We start from the raw sequence: 16,990 nt of genomic DNA, 5'->3' as shown, positions 1-16,990 counted from the left end.
GGAACACTGTTTTAGTATCAGGTGACCTTAAGACAGCTCAAGTAGAACCATTTCTCCTTGCAAGAAGTTGGAATAAATAACTATCTGTCATATCATTAGTTCTGAACTTTCACAGTTTAGGTCTGCTGTGAATCTCTGATGAAGTTTTAAGGTGACACTATTAAGTACAACCAAGTAGTGTCAACCTTGCTAAAACACATTATGGGGGCCGTCGCTGTGGCGCAGCAAGTTAACACCCTGGCCTGAGGTGCTGGCATCCCATATGGGCACTGGTTGAAGACCTGGCTGCTCCACTTCTGATCCAGCTCTCTGCTGTGGCCTGGGAAAGCAGTACAAGATGGCCCAAGTCCTTGGGTCCCTGCACCCACGTGGGAGACCCGGAAGAAGCTCCTGGCTCCTGGCTTCAGATCAGCACAGCTCTGGCCATTGCGGCCAACTGGGGAGTGAACCAGAAGATGGAAGACCTCTTTCTCTCTCTCTGCCTCTCCTCTCTCTGTGTAACTCTGACTTTCAAATAAATAAATAAATCCACTTTGAAGATGGAGTCAAACTAATCTTCTGGTTTTTCCTCTAACTCTTAACTATAAATGGCCCATGGCATTAGCCTAAGGAGGATGTTGGGATGACATGCCCATTACAAAGGGAATGTTAGTTTTTCCAGTAATTCTAATCTGCTAGCCTTTTACTTACTTGTTCTATATTTTATAGACTCTAGGTGGATATATCATTTTAAAACTTGTTTGAAAACATTTAACTACCCCCATCCTGCCAAAGTTTATGTCCAATATGTACTACATCTGGGCTTCCCAAGGGTCATTTTCTATTGACTGATATTTTTCCCTGTAAATGGACAATACTTTCTTATTTCTTTTCATGTTACTTATTTTTGTTAAGAACTAGACATTTTAAATAATATAAAGTATGGAAATCAGATTCTTGTCTTTCCGCAGGTATTTTTGTTTTTGAACTAATTCTCCCATTATGGGGTGGGGTTACTAAAGTCTGCTTGGAACACAGGGATCAGCTAATAATGGAACAGAGATTCCCTTTGAAAGTGGGAACCAGTAATCAGTTTTTCCCAGGACCTTTGTGTACATGTTGGAACATGCCTTCAATACAGAGCCATGAGTTTACAGCTTGACTTAATCTTCACTTCCTTCTTGTGCAGAGCCTCAGAATTGCCAGAGATGAGAACTCTGGGCCTTTTCTGGTCTTTCCTAAGTAAGCAAAATCCTGCAAATGCTAATAGCTCTAGTCTGTATGTGGCCTTCTAGGTTTCCAGGAACATACAGCTTCAGAAGTGCCCTATGAACATCTCACTCTATGGTATTTTTCTTTTAAACACTTGGGTTAGGTTATTTGGGGGGGGGGTTAGGTTATTCACATCCCAGCTGTTGTCTACACCTTAGGCAGCCATAATGTTCAACAAGTGCCTCTGATTTATTGTTTTCAACAAATATCCCCAAGACAGAGGCTGAGAAAGCTCTAAGTAATGCCAAATAAATCCAGGTACCCAAATGGCTCTATATTTATTTGAAAAGATGAACTTGGAAAGATCTGTGTGCTGGTAAGCAAACAAGTCTGTTTCTGCTGGCAATAGTTTTTAAAATATTAATTTTAGTAGTCTTTCCTAATGTTTTATAACTCCCACACTGGGATTAGAATTTACACCACACTCATAGTAGAAGAACCTCAATCCAGTAAATTAACCTGAAGTGGTTCTGGTTGGTAGCAACACCTAGCATCAGCAGAAACCAAGGCAGATTATTTCAGTGTAGGTACTTCATGATTCCCAAAGGTAAAATTCAGTCCAACTATAAGCTATTCATAAAATGTAGCAAATGTGTGAGGAATCAAACTACCATGAACAGTGGTCATGAGAAACTATAAATAGAAGAAAAAGACATAGAAATACAGCTATTAAAATTATAAGACACTTTATGCTCAGGAAATAGGTTTCGAAGTATTTTGAAATGGTTAGAGTTTAACACCATGTGGAACAGGAAGAGTGACTATTGGTCTACTTTAGAACTTCAAGGTAGGTTTTTGAAGGAAATAATGCTGAAGCTCAGGCTTGAAGGACAATAGACAACTAGTCAGGAGGAAAAAAAAACACAGTGCCTGAGTCCCAGACAGAAAAACCATAAAAAATATACTATATATGGAAGCCTGGAACAGCAGGAGGACTTCAGCAGGAAACTGTGAACATCTGTCTGTTATTAAAGTAACAAATAGAGCAGCGAAAACAGGAGAAGCTGCAGAAATAGATAGCCCTGTAAATTATATTAAAAAGTACAGACTTCTTTTCAGTGACTCTACACAACAGAGCCATTGAAGGTTTGAAAGGAAGTTTTATGATGATTTTCTTTCAAGCAGACTTCCTGGGAGTCCTGAGGGGAAAGAATACAAGAGGGGCAACACTGATGAATCATGGATCAGTTAGGAGGCTACTGCACAGCTCAGGAGAGGAGGTCAAGGGCCTGAAAAATCAGGGTGGTAGTAAGAATTAAGAGTAGAAACAGATTTGAGAAAGAACAGACAAAATCAACAAAACCTGTGAAAGACTAGCTATGTGGAGGATGAAAGAGAAAGAATGCCTCCTACATTCCTTCGTTGGATCACTGGATGGTAGATATTGACACTGGAGATAAAGAAGAGCATGGTGGCAGAAGGAGATGACAGGTTAAGTTTGGAAGACACTAGGTTTACAGAAAAAGTTGGGAATTTTAATAAGCAGCAGAATTTATGAACTTGAAGCTCAGAGAGACGTCAAAACAGATAACTAACTGCTTGAATGAGTAATTCACCATTCTCCCTGTCTCAGTCTCTCTACCTTTCAAATAAAACAAAAAGTTTTTAAAAGAAAATATCATACTTATTTATATGTAGGAAGAGTTGACATAAACATGTTTATGACTAAATTTGAAGAGTTTTCCTTTTTAAAAACTATTACATAAATAATGTAATCATATGCATAGCAAAATCTGGAAATATTTCAATATATTAAAAGTATTTTTTCAATTATTCCAACTTCTTTAGTTAACATGATCATAGCAAGGAAAGAACTGTTCACTTTCCCACTATGAGATGACACCTCACACACAGTCAGATGATGGCTGTAATCGAAAAGACAAACAATAACAAGTGCTCAGAGGGTGAGGAGAAACAAACCTCACTGCTAGAAGGAAGGCAGCATGGCTGGCCTAACTGCTGTGGAAAACAGCTTAGTAGGTTCTTAAAAGATTCGACAGAGAGTTGGGAACACTCAACCCTGAATACAAGGGGAAATGGTGAGGGGAAGAACCGGCCCCTGTCCTGACCTGACCTGGAGCTCCCAAGGCAGGATGAGACTGTTCACCAAGGTTGTGCAGCAACTGCAGCAGGGCCACAGCCCCAAGCCTGCTCTCCAGCCCATTCACATCTTGTGGCGACTCCACTAGGACAATCTTGGTGTTTTTTTTTTTTAATATTTATTATTTATTTGAAAGAGTTAAACAGAGAAAGAAGGAGAGGCAAAGAGAAAGAAAGAGAGAGAAAGGAAGGAAAGAAAAGAAAGGAAGGAAGGAAAGAAGGAAGCAAGTCAGTCTTCCATCCACTGATTCACTCCCCAACTGACCCAATAGCTGCAGCTGCGCGGATCCGAAGCCAGGAGCCAGGAGCTTCCACCAAGTCGGGTGCATGGGCCCAAGCACTTGGGCCACCTTCTGCTGCTTTCCCAGGCCATAGCAGAGAACTGGATAGTAAGTGGAGCAGCTGGGACTCAAACTGGGGCACATATAGGATGCCAACACTGCTGGCAGAGGTTTAACCCACCATGCCACAGTGCTGGACCCAACTAGTGCAATCTTAACAGGTCTCTGTGGAAGAGAGGAAATTTGGCTTTGGATGCCAGCACTCGCCCAAGCTCTGACAGCCAATACCGCTCGGAGGTTTAATAAAGAGAGAACAGTAGTAATTCTTTTTTTTTTTTTTTTTTTTTTTTTTGACAGGCAGAGTAGACAGTGAGAGAGACAGAGAGAAAGGTCTTCCTTTTGCCATTGCTTCACCCTCCAATGGCCGCTGTGGCCAGCGCACCGTGCTGATCCGATGGCAGGAGCCAGGTACTTCTCCTGGTCTCCCATGGGGTGCAGGGTTGGGCCATCCTCCACTGTACTCCCGGGCCACAGCAGAGAGCTGGCCTGGAAGAGGGGCAACCAGGACAGAATCTGGCGCCCCAACCAGGACTAGAACCCGGTGTGGCGGCGCCGCAAGGCAGAGGATTAGCCTAGTGAGCCGCGGCGCCCGCCAAGAACAGTAGTAATTCTTATTCTTTTTACCTCCCCGAGTTCCAGCAGAGTTTTCTGCACTTCTGGTAGACTTCTGAACGTCCTCTGACGCTGGGTCACATGATGGCCCTAGCTGGGCCTGAAATGGCTCCCGTCCTTGTAGCCACCGCAGATAGGCCAGAGCAGTGGGAAAAGTCTCTCAGGCGGCACAGGCTGAGAGATCGCTCCACACCCAGAAAATCCTCTTGACCTTTATTGGAGACGTTATGTCCCGCAACTCTTTTCCTGGGAAAGCTTTGGAAGCGTGATTCGATTCCAAAGGTTATTTTCCAGAAATCGTCAGAAATCACAGCATCTAGGCCTCAGGAGTGCGTGTGCCAGGCCCCGACCCCAGCACTGGTCCCGCCCCCGGCGGCGCGCGCGGGCCGGCCCGGGCTCCTCCTGAAGACCCCTGCCCAGGTGGTTACTAAAGCCCTAAGTACCTGCTAGGCTGGAGGTGGAGCAGTGAGTGTAATACACAAGGTCCCAGCTCTCTGAGAAGGCCAATGACCAATACACAAGTTACCCCAATGCGAAGACTGCTGGGACGATGGAAGGGACAAGAAAGCTCTCCAAAGGCCGGCGCCGCGGCTCACTAGGCTAATCCTCCGCCTTGCGGCGCCGCCACACCAGGTTCTAGTCCCGGTTGGGGCGCCGGATTCTGTCCCGGTTGCCCCTCTTCCAGGCCAGCTCTCTGCTGTGGCCAGGGAGTGCAGTGGAGGATGGCCCAAGTGCTTGGGCCCTGCACCCCATGGGAGACCAGGAGAAGTACCTGGCTCCTGCCATCGGATCAGCGTGGTGTGCCGGCCGCAGCACACTGGCTGCGGCAGCCATTGGAGGGTGAACCAACGGCAAAGGAAGACCTTTCTCTCTGTCTCTCTCTCTCACTGTCCACTCTGCCTGTCAAAAAAAAAAAAAAAAAAAAAAAAAGAAAGAAAGAAAGAAAAAAAAAAAGAAAGCTCTCCAAGAGGGACGACTCTTTGAAAATGGAAGGAAAAAAGGTAGGGACACAAGCTTCGTTGAAGGTCTAGTGATGAAGAGTTTCCATGTGATGATTTCTAGTTCCTCTGTGAAGGGGGATGACAGGCTATTTGCTGGAGGGTGGCGGCGAAGGTCTGAAATAGTCTTCAGTATGATGGCAGAGAGGGCAAACTAGAGATCATGACATGAGTGCCACAAGACAGGAAGCTTTCTGTGTTTTGTCCAAGTACAGTGGTACTAAATATATATGGAGTGCATGATATGGATGAGAAAATGATTTTCACAGGGTTGTGGGGCCGATCGTTAGATCTAACCAAGAGTTGATGGTTGCTTTGGTATCCTCACATGTATGTGATTTTATCAAATAAGGCTGTATCATTTCCAAAAGGACTGATCTGGAAGAGGCAAGGATGATGAAAAAACAATGGACTGGAGGTGTTTAAAACATCAGTTAAGTGAAAGATCATGAAATTTCCCACTGGGAGGGCAGAAATGAAGACAGGAGGTTCTGATGGGTAAGGAGTAATTGGGAAGACTGACAGGTTGAAGATCGTGACAAGGTTGGAGAATTGGCATATTGAGGACATAGGCTGGACAGACTGGAAGTTGAGATCAAAAGTGGGATACGGGGGCGGGCGCCGTGGCTCACTTGGTTAATCCTCCGCCTGTGGCACGGGCATCCCATATGGGTGCCGGGTTCTAGTCCCAGTTGCTCCTCTTCCAGTCCAGCTCTCTGCTGTAGCCCGGGAGGTCAGTGAAGGATGGCCCAAGTGCTTGGGCCCCTGCACGCGCACGGGAGACCAGGAAGAAGCACCTGGCTTTTGGCTTCGGCGCTGCCAGCCATGGTGGCCATTTGAGGAATGAACCAACGGAAGGAAGACCTTTCTCTCTGTCTCTCTCTCACTGTCTATAACTCTGTCAAATTAAAAAAAAAAAAGGTGGCATACAAAGCTACTATTTCAAAAGACAGCTGTTTCATGCAGTAGGGTCTAGGTGTATTCACAGCTGAGTGGGAATTGAGATAAAGGACTCTGAGATGTGAAGGTCTATTAAGTAGTAGTGTAGGTTATTGGGTGTTGGGATATCTGAGAATTTTTCATTCTGTTCAAGATCTCTGTCCTGGCATGCATTCTGCCCCTTTCCCCCTCCCAGGACCTCCACAGAATATACATTCACATTTCTATCTAAACTTGAGAGCTGGAAGGAGCAATATAATGGCTCTGGGACGGAAGACAGGTGAAAGGCAGTAAGCAAAGGATGCAGTAGATGTCTGCTTTGTTTTTATTTTGACATGCAGCCTTCACTCTCACTTCTGGAAATGTATCTCTGTTGCCTTCTTGGCCGGCGCCGCGGCTCACTAGGCTAATCCTCTTCCTTGCGGCGCCGCCACACCGGGTTCTAGTCCCAGTCGGGGTGCTGGATTCTGTCCCGGTTGCCCCTCTTCCAGGCCAGCTCTCTGCTGTGGCCAGGGAGTGCAGTGGAGGATGGCCCAAGTGCTTGGGCCCTGCACCCAATGGGAGACCAGGAGAAGCACCTGGCTCCTGCCATCGGATCAGCGCGGTGTGCCGGCCGCAGCGCGCTGGCCGCGGCGGCCATTGGAGGGTGAACCAATGGCAAAAGGAAGACCTTTCTCTCTGTCTCTCTCTCTCACTGTCCACTCTGCTTGTCAAAAAGAAAGAAAGAAAGAAAGAAAGAAAGAAAGAAAGAAAGAAAGAAAGAAAGAAAGAAAGAAAGAAAGAAAGAAAGAAAGAAAGAAAGAAAGAAAGAAAGGTAGGAAGGAAGGAAGGAAGGAAGGAAGGAAGGAAGGAAGGAAGGAAGAAAGAAATCTCTGTTGCCTTCTGGAAATGAAAACATTAAGAATTACTCCTATTCTTCAGCCTGGTTGCCTGTATGCAGATATTATAATCTTCCCATTACAGCCCTATACCAAGGGTATCTATGTAAATCAAGCTTTCCATTCCCCTAGCCCCAGTGGTTAGTGAAGAGATGGACGTGTGACTCGGCTGGAACTGATAAGACACAAAGAGAAGTACATGGAAGTACTTGTAAGTGAAACATCATATTTTCAGCTGCACTTGAACCTGGGAGGCTATTGCTCTGAATTTGGTGGCTGGCATCCTGCTACCAGGTAAAGTCTGAGAAGGAAGCCAGCAGAGAAGACAGAGAGCCAAGAAATAGAGATACCAAATTCTGGTGCTGTCAATAGAGTTCTTTATCAATGCCACTACCTAAAGCCAGTCCATGTCCAGACTTTTACAGTTACATAAACCAAAATATGCCCTTTTGTGTTTAAACTAGTTGAATTGTGTTCTCTATCACTTACAGATTTTTCCTCACAAATACCAAGGGGTTCTCTGTCCCTGACTCCTGCTTCTGAACTTGACTCACTAAATGTGTATTAATTTCTCTGTGCCTCAGTTTCTCTTTCTGTCAAATGGGATAAACAATACACAAAGTTGTAAAATTCAATGATAATAGATTTTAAAACATGAATTTATTCAAAACATTGAGGTGCAGCATCACATTTATCAGTGTGAAGATTCCATGGATTTAAGGATAGGTGTGCCAGAAACTGGGGACAACGACCAAATATTTATTTTTATTATATCAAAATATGGATAGCTACTAGCACCTTTTATTGGATACTCCAATCATTCACCACTGAATTCTGATGCTATACCTGTCATATGTATTTTCATATATTAATTGGATACTTTTTAGGCCCTCTTTCATTTCGCAGTTCTATTCATCTCTCTCTGCACCAATACTATACTACTTAACTTAAATTTATAATATTTATGGGTTTTTGTTGTTAAAGATTTTTTTATTTATTTGAAAGGTAGAGTGAGAGAGTGGAAAAGACAGAGCGACCTTCCATCCACAGGTTGACTCCTCAAATGGCCACAACAAGATGCTGAAGCCAGAAGCCATCCAGGTCTCCCATGAGAATGGCAGAGGCCCAAGTACTTGGGCCATCATTTGCTGTCTCCCCAGTTGCATTAGAGAAAGCTGCATCAGAAGCAGAGCAAATGGGACTTGAACTGGCACTCTGATATGTGATGCCTGTGTTACAAGCAGCATCTAAGCTCGCTGTGCCACAATGCCAGCCCCTATAATATTTATGGCTTTTGTAATCTAGAAGAATATCTCCCCTATTTTGGTGCTCTATTTTCCAATTTATCTTCTTCCTCACTAATTCTAAGATCAGCTTGTTTAGTACCATCAGTCCTCTTAAAGTTCTTGTTGGAATTGCATCATGATCATGGATTAATGATCATGACATCATTATGATTCCATAAAGATCATGTTGCTATTTTAAATAATGTTTCTGTTGAAATCATCTTTTCTAAGTGGCTATGGCTCATACAAAGGAAGGAAGCCTTTCTCTTCTGTTCATAGATTCTGTTCATTGGTTCTTTTTTTTAAAGATGTATTTATTTGAAAGAGTTACACAAAGAGAAAAGGAGAGGCAGAGAGAGAGAGAGAGAGAGAGAGAGAGAGAGAGAGATCTCATTTACTCCCCAAATGCCCACAGTAGTGGCCCACTCCTGAAATCCATGTGTAGTTTTTCATAACATGTATTTTCTGAAGAGTATACATACACGGGTATCTTAATTGTTGTATTACCAGCTTGCTTCACTAGATGGAGACATGAGACATAATAATTACTTATGCCCTTGAAAGTAAAGTAACTCTTGATATGTTTACATACATATACACACATATATCATGTATTTTTTCTGATGTCGATTTTTTCATGTATTTTTAAGATGTATTTATTTGAAAGGCAGAGTCACAGAGAGAGAGGAGAGACAGACACAGAGAGACTTTCTATCCACTGGTTCACTCCCCAAATGGCTGCAACATCCTCCAGGCTGGGCCATCCAAAGGCAGGAGGCAAGAGCTTCTTCTTGGTTTGCCACATAGGTGCAGAGGTCAGGTACTTGGATCATCTTCTGCTGCTTTCCCAGGCATATTAGCAGGGAGCTAGATCAGAAGTGGAGTAGCTGGGCTCGATTCAGTGCCCATAAGGGATGACAGCTCCAGCCCCATGCCTTGATATTTTCAGAAAATAATTTTTTTGTAGAAAAGAAGTTACAGTTTGTGTGTCATTATCTTCAAGGAGATTTTCATTTATGTAATAAATTGTCCCACAGGAAGAAATATTTGCTGGGGATTGATGATGAGTAGTTAATAGTTAATATATCATCAGTGAAGCAAGTAAGTGGACTCTCATTTTTTCATTCATTGACCAAGCACTTTTTTTAAAGATGATGCATTTATATTTCTTTTATTTTCATTTTTTTTATTTTTGACAGGCAGAGTGGACAGTGAGAGAGAGAGAGACAGAAATAAAGGTCTTCCTTTTGCCGTTGGTTCACCCTCCAATGGCCGCCGCGGCTGCCACGCTGCGGCTGGCACGCTGCGGCCGGTGAACCGCTGATCTGAAGCCAGGAGCCAGGTGCTTCTCCTGGTCTCCCATACAGGTGCAGGGCCCAAGGACCTGGGCCATCCTCCACTGCACTCCTGGGCCACCACAGAGAGCTGGCCTGGAAGAGGGGCAACCAGGACAGAATCCAGTGCCCCGACCAGGACTAGAACCCAGTGTGCCGGCGCCGCAAGGCGGAGGATTAGCCTAGTGAGCCATGGCACTGGCCGCATTGACCAAGCACTTTTAAAGCTTCTGGTGTGCTCAACTCTTCAAGTATTGGGGGTAAAAAACTAAAAAGGACACTATCCACTCCTCACGGAGCTCACAGCCTCATTCAGGTAAGGGAGAAAAGGATATAAATTCAATTTGAGGTAGAACCATAGAATAGGTTAAATGAGGTTCAGTGGTGATCCCCATAAAAAAATGGCTGGTCCTTACCGAGTAGGAAAAGATGTTTGGGATAAGTTTTAAGGTATAAATAATTAAGAGACAGCCAAGGATGGGGATAAGATAGCAACAATAGTCAGACAAAATGTGGTTGGGCCTGAACCACATGAGTAGCTACAGGAATAGAAAGGAGGAAATGAATGTACAAGATGAGATGGTAGCAGCCTAAGTTGAACTTAATGATTAGGTGGGTCAGAGGGATCAGGGGAAAGAGAGAATTTTCTAGATAGTTTGAAACAATGTGGGTGTCAGGAAATTCAACATGACTAGGAGAGGTTGAAAATACTTTTAATAAAGCAACTCTACTCATGTCAAATTGTAAATTGCCTTCCCACTCTTCCCCTCTTCTTGAGGTCACCCCATTCTCTGCTGACTCTGGCATATGAACTTGTTCTTCCTGCCAAATGAGTCAGTCTCTGTCTAGATTTGTGCTGACATGTATTAAATTTCCTGTAAAAGTAAGAAACTGGTATGTCATAGCTCTCTCTCCCTCTTCCTCAGGAAACAAGGCAAATTGTTATCTTTGAATGTTTTAAAATTTGGACTAGGAATACAGGATTTACTTTAAATATTTAAATAATTATACATAGTGAACTGTTTGGAATTGTTTTCTCATTGTTTTTCAAGACATTATTATTTAGGAAAAAGATTAAGAGGGACAGGCATTGGACACAGCGGTCAAGACACTGCTTGGGACACCCACATCCTGCATCAGAGTGCCTGGATTGGAGTCCTGGATCTGAGTCTGATTCCATCTTCCTTCTGATATGCACCCTGGGAGACAGCAAGTGATGGCTCAAGTCCATGGGTTTCCACCACCCACATGAAGACATGGACTGAGTTCTGGCTTCCTGGCTTCAGTCTGGTCTAGCCGCAGTTGTTACAGGCATTTGGGAGGTGAAGCAGCAAATGGAAAAGCTCTCTCTTTCTCTCTCTTTCAGATAAATTAAAGTTTAAAAGATAGTTTAGAAATCTAGAATTTTGTTTTCCGTATTCCTTTTAATTTCCACTGTGAATTTAGTTCTGTATTCATTTAACAGCAACATGCTTAATTTTCTGCATTCCTAACACAAGGAATACAATAATACATTCTCAATGAGATTCAACAAGAAACAGGTTTGCCATGATCCAGTAAATCAGCCCAGACAGCTGTTGCAGGCAGCCTGAGAGGCAAAGAGGGAATAGAAACTGACATCACACAGAGCATTTTCCCTATAAGCAGAGTAGGGAAGTACAAAAAAAAAATTAAACTTGAAACATCTTGTCTTGCTTTTGAAACTATTTTAAAATTATTTTTGTATAATTTGTTATTTTATATATTATTTATTATTTGTATAGTGGTGAAGCAGAAAGAATTTTTATATCAGAGTCTGATACAGGAATTTTTTTCCAACCTTCCTATCCATACCTTCACCTGTCTTCATATCATCTTGGTCTATATCTGTATCCTTCTCTATACTTAAATCCACTTCCATCCCCTCATCTTCCTGCCACCTTGTACCCAAAATATCTTAGTGGTACAGAGTGGACAGAGAAGCACTGGGAGTAGCTGCAGGTGAGGTTTGATGATTAGAATGAATGCAGCAAGCACAAATCCACCTGTTTTTATGATATATTTCTGAGAAAATTTCAAAAATTCAAGTCAAACATTTTTTAAAAAATTTATTTATTTGAAAAACAGAGTTATAGAGAGGCAGAAGCAGAGAGGGAGAGACAGCGAGAGAGAGAGAAAGAGAGAGGTCTTCCACCTGCTGGTTCACTCCTTAGATGACAGCAATGGCCAGACCTGTGCTGATCTGAAGCCACAAGCCATCTTCTACTGCTTTCCCAGGCCATAGCAGAGAGCTGGGTCAGAAATGGAGCAGCCAGGACTTGAACTTGCTTACATATGAGATGCCAGCACTGCAGGCAGTAGCTTTACCTGCTATGCCAGCCCCCAAAATTGTTTAAGATGTAACATGACAGAGTGTTAGGAGCATAAGAGGTTTACAGCAAAAGATCTTGGTCACAAGGTTCCTTGGAGTAGTGGTTGATTCTAAGCTTGGGTAGGGGGATTTTAACTGAACCTGAAAATTTGGTGGCATCAGAAAATAGGGAATTTTTGAAACAACAATAATCCCACAAAGATGGACAAAGGGAAATAGCAAGCTTGATAGATACCATGTTAACTAAACAATCAAAGTTAACATCACCCATGATAGGGTCTATCAACATGATGCACTTCCTGATATGAATAACTGACAAGGGTACATCACCTCTGTGGTGTTCTTGCCAAAAATCCATAGCCCCAATCTTTTTTTTTTTTTAAGGGAAAGGGTTTATTGGGGGAAACTCGACAGATGGGAAGGAAGGGATGAAGAAGGAAAAGAGGGAGAAGGAGAGTGTAAGAGAGAGATCAAGAGAGAGAATGAGAAAGGGAGAGAGATTGGGAGATGAAGAAAAAGAGCCATGTGTTCAGGAACAGGTCCTTTAAAACCTTGTGGGGGAGGGGGAGAGGCAGGAAAGTAAGAAGAGCAAGTCCTATTAGGATGGGAGTGGAGCCATGTGGCCACCTGGCTTCCAGCAATGGTGGCGTATAACCCCAATCTTAATCATGAAAAATCATCAGACAACCTCAGCTGAAGGACATTTTACAAAATACTTGACCAATAATTCAAAGTGTTCAGGTCATGAAAGGTAATAACTGAGGAATTCTCCCAGATTGAGTAGACTAAGGACATGTAACACATATATGCAATTGGGATTCTGAATTGAACACAGATGTCCAACAATAGAAAAAAAAACACTCTGCAGGAAAACCCATGAAATTCAAATAATTAGGTTGTAACCTGATAGTATTATATCAATGTTACTTTGTTACCAATGTTTGTAGTTATAGAACTATGGTTGTATAATTCTTAACCTTAGGGAAAGCAAAGTGACAGGCATACATGAACTTGCTATCCTATGTTTATAACCTTTCTATCAACCTAACAGCATTTAAAATTAAATATCTTATTTTTTTAGACTTTGATTCAAGTACCAGCCCTAGCATTTGTTAGCTCTGTGATCTTTCTGAGTGTCAGTTTCCTTACTAAACATTGAGTTAGGATAACCAATCCCTTAGCCTATCCTGAGAACTGCGGAGTGACTTCTTCACCTATGATGTTTGCCAAGTAACCACTGAACCGCAGTTGTTGAAACAGGGAATCTTGAAAGCAGTCATAAAATTGTATTTGGTTGGGGTCATCCATCTCTGCAATTCAACTTTCCAATTTAATGCAGAATAATACAGAACTGAAGAATTGTTTCCAGCTTGCTAAGGGGTCAGCAGATGTCTTAATGGATATTATGCCAAGAGGAAAATTATTCAACCAAAAGTGGTGCTTTAAAAATGTATAAGTTTGAGGCTAGAAGAAAGCCTGAAACTGCAATCTTACCTGTTAATGAGTAGGGGAATCAAGAGGGCTCATTTTGTTCCAATGTTCCCTTAACATTATCATTGTCTTTTCAGAATTAAAAATGCATCTACCAAAAAAAATATCCCAGTACTTGTAATAGAGAAACATATTGTTGAAACTTGTCACCTCTCTAATCCTAGCAACCGGAGAGAATATCCCAGGAATGCTTTGGCAGTTACGAAACAAATCAGCTTGGCAGTGATCATTTCCCTGGATACCCTCCCACGCTCTCACACACATGCATTTCTCCTGGCCACTGCGGACATTCCAAGCTCCCTCCTTCCAACGGTATCTGCCTCTGTCTTCTCATTCTTCCCTCAGCCCTTCTTCGCTGCGGAAATAGCAGCTAAACCACCCAAGCACAAACTGAGTTCAAAGATCCACACCTAAAACTTGAACGGCTCCCCTTTCCATCAAGCTCCCCAAGTTCAGCGAGTTTTCTGCAGTCTCAGCAGCTCTCATTCTCTTCAGCATTCTACCTTTTCCCTCTCATTTCAAAGTTCTACTCATCAGGGTCTCCTTTAGCACAACTGAGGGTTTTTAATAGTTTGCCCCACCTGATACAGTTGTTAAATGCTACAGGAAGTTAAGGATTTTTTTTCCAGATTGACTGGAAATTTTTTTTGCAGTCAAATCTCTGTGGAGTAGAAATTGTCAAAGAAAACTCTCTGGGAGACCATTTAGAATGGTTTGCTCCCAGAACTAGCAAGACCTTCTTATGGCCTCACCCTATGGAATGCTCACAACCACATGGCCCTAGGAAAGTACATGCCTCCCGCATTCCTCAGCACTGGCAGCAAGGGTGCTAAGTCAGTACTTGTTGGATCACCTGACCCCTTGCAGTTGCCAGGAGATTCACTGAGTTGTTAAATGTTAGCCATTTGCTGGAAGGTGGCCCCTTGAGCAGCGGTCCAGGTCCCACCTGGAGTAACTTTCTTCTCTATCTGGATTAATCCAGCAATTTTTATTCCTTTGAGCAACAACACAAAAATATATTTAAATTGCTCTCTATGGAATTATCATGTATTTATCCTTCCTTGCATTTAAAATAGAGTGTACCACGTAATTTAACATTTCTGGATGAACATTATTACCAAACTTGAAATGTCCTATGTCTAGAGAAACAACAGCAGTGTCTGAGTCTGTCTCAATCATTCCAGGCCCACACTCATTTGAATTCTTAGGACATGCTTTTAGTGTTTCTTTTTCTCCTTCTGTCAGTGTATCAGCCCACTCACTATTACCAGTGTGCCTGTCTGTGTACTTCTTAGCTATTCTAATCTGATCAAGGCCTGGGAATGAGATATGTGAGATCATAAAACAAGAGTCCACAGACCCAGAGGGAGGCATGTGTGGTAACCTCTCACATTATTAATATACATGAACTTTGAGTTGGACCCATAAGAAGTGAAGAAAGCTAGAGAGAACATAAAATGACTCACTGGATGGGGTTCTTGAAAGCATCTTTTTTATTTTAATTTAGTCTAATTTACATATCATAATTGTTTAAATACATGTATAGGTTGTGTAATGTTCTAATCAGGGTAAGCCTATCTCTTCAAACATTAGTATTTCTTTGTGGAAGGAGAAACATCTAAAATCCTTTCTTCTATCATTTTTTAAAAATATTTATTTATTTATTATTTATTTATTTTGAAAGTGTTACAGAGAGGGAGAGACACAGAAAGAGAGAGAGATCTTCCACTCACTGGTTCACTCCCAAGATGGCCTCAACAACCAGCACTTAGCCAGGCTGAGCTTTATCTGAGTCTCCCACATGGTTGGCAGGGGCCCAAACACTTGGACCGTCTTCCACTGCTTTTCCCAGGCCATTAGCAGGGAGCTGTATAGGAAACAGAGCAGCTGGGACATAAACCCGCACCCATATGGGATGCCAGTGTCACAGGTGTCAACTTTACCAGCTATGCCACACCACTGGCCCCCTCATCTATCATTATTGGAAATATGCATCATCTCTCACAATAGTCACCATATGGTACAATGAAACACTTGAACTGATTTCTCCTATACAACTGTACCTTAGTCTTATAGAGAACCTCTTTTGGGCAGCTAAGTTATAAAACATTAGATTGTATTGTTCTTTAATTGAGATATACTTCACTCACAAGAAGTGCACAGATCATCAGGGTACAGTTTTGATAAATGTCTTGAAATTTTGTATTGTAATGCCTTCATCTTTGTTTTTGTTGTTTAAGATTACTTTAGCTATTCAAGGTCTCTGTGTTTCCATATGAATTTTAGCATTATTTTTTTCTAGATCTGAGAAAAATGTCCTTGATCTTTTGATTGGGACTGCATTGAATCTGTAACTTGCTTTGGGTAGTATGGACATTTTGATGATATAAATCCATGAACATGGAAGATTTTTCCATTTCTTTGTGTCCTCTATTTCTTTCTGGAGGACTTGTGGGGGGATGGGAAGGTAGCAATGTGCTCTCACTTCATGGGGTTAGGTGGGCAGGTAGGCACCTTGCCACCCACTAGTGCTCCAGGCTAGCCTCAGAGTCAGTGTGGTCTGCAGGGTTCTACCTCAGGCAGTATCACCAGTGATGTGGGCTGCCACAGACTCCTCTTGCCTCACTGCAGAAAGATGGTGTCTCCTTGAAACCCCGGCTGTGGGAGTCATAGGGGTGTCCCTGCTTGCTGCTGCATGTTTGTACTGTCCACGTGCTCCTTGGTATCTCTCCCTTCTGTAGAACTTGCAATGCAAACTTCTCTCCAACTCTCCCTGGGAATGTACTCACTCTACTTTTCTCTGTTACCTTCCTGTGGTCAAAATCAGCACAACTTTTCTGTATTGAGTCATCTTGGATCTCTGATATCCATTCTTCTGTTGATGGAATTCAAGTTGTTTTAAGCTTAAGAACATTATGGATTATACCCTGTTATAAGTAAGTACTAGGTTTTGTGGATATGTTTTTATTTGTCTTGAGCAAATATCTAGGAGTGAAATATTTTATTGAATAGGTCTGATCTTACTCCTTGTTTTTATTTTATTTATTTGAGAAGGAGAAAGTGGGAGAAACAGAAAGAACTCCCATTCACTGGTTCATTCCCGAATGCCCGCGTTAGCTGGGGCAGTGTTGGGGCAGTAGGCAAAACTCAATCCAGGTCTTCTACTTAGTTATAGGGCCCCAACGACTTTAGCCCTCACTTGTTGCATCCCTGGGACTGCATTAGCTAAAATCTGGAATCAGGAGTAAAGACTAGAACCCAGGCACTCTAATATGGGATGCAGCCATCCCAACCTGGGTCTTAATTTCTGGGCCAAATGCCCACCCCACTACTTGTATTTACAATGACTCAGATATACAAAATTATTCTCTAAATACTATGTATTAGCTTTTAATTTTTAGAATTAACTT

This window comes from Oryctolagus cuniculus, chromosome 9 (assembly GCF_051225735.1).
Source record: "Oryctolagus cuniculus isolate XC-2025 breed Fujian yellow rabbit chromosome 9, ASM5122573v1, whole genome shotgun sequence".
In the NCBI taxonomy this organism is placed as follows: Eukaryota; Metazoa; Chordata; class Mammalia; order Lagomorpha; family Leporidae; genus Oryctolagus; species Oryctolagus cuniculus.
The sequence above is the reverse complement of the archived record's forward strand: the minus strand, read 5'-3'. Positions refer to the sequence as shown.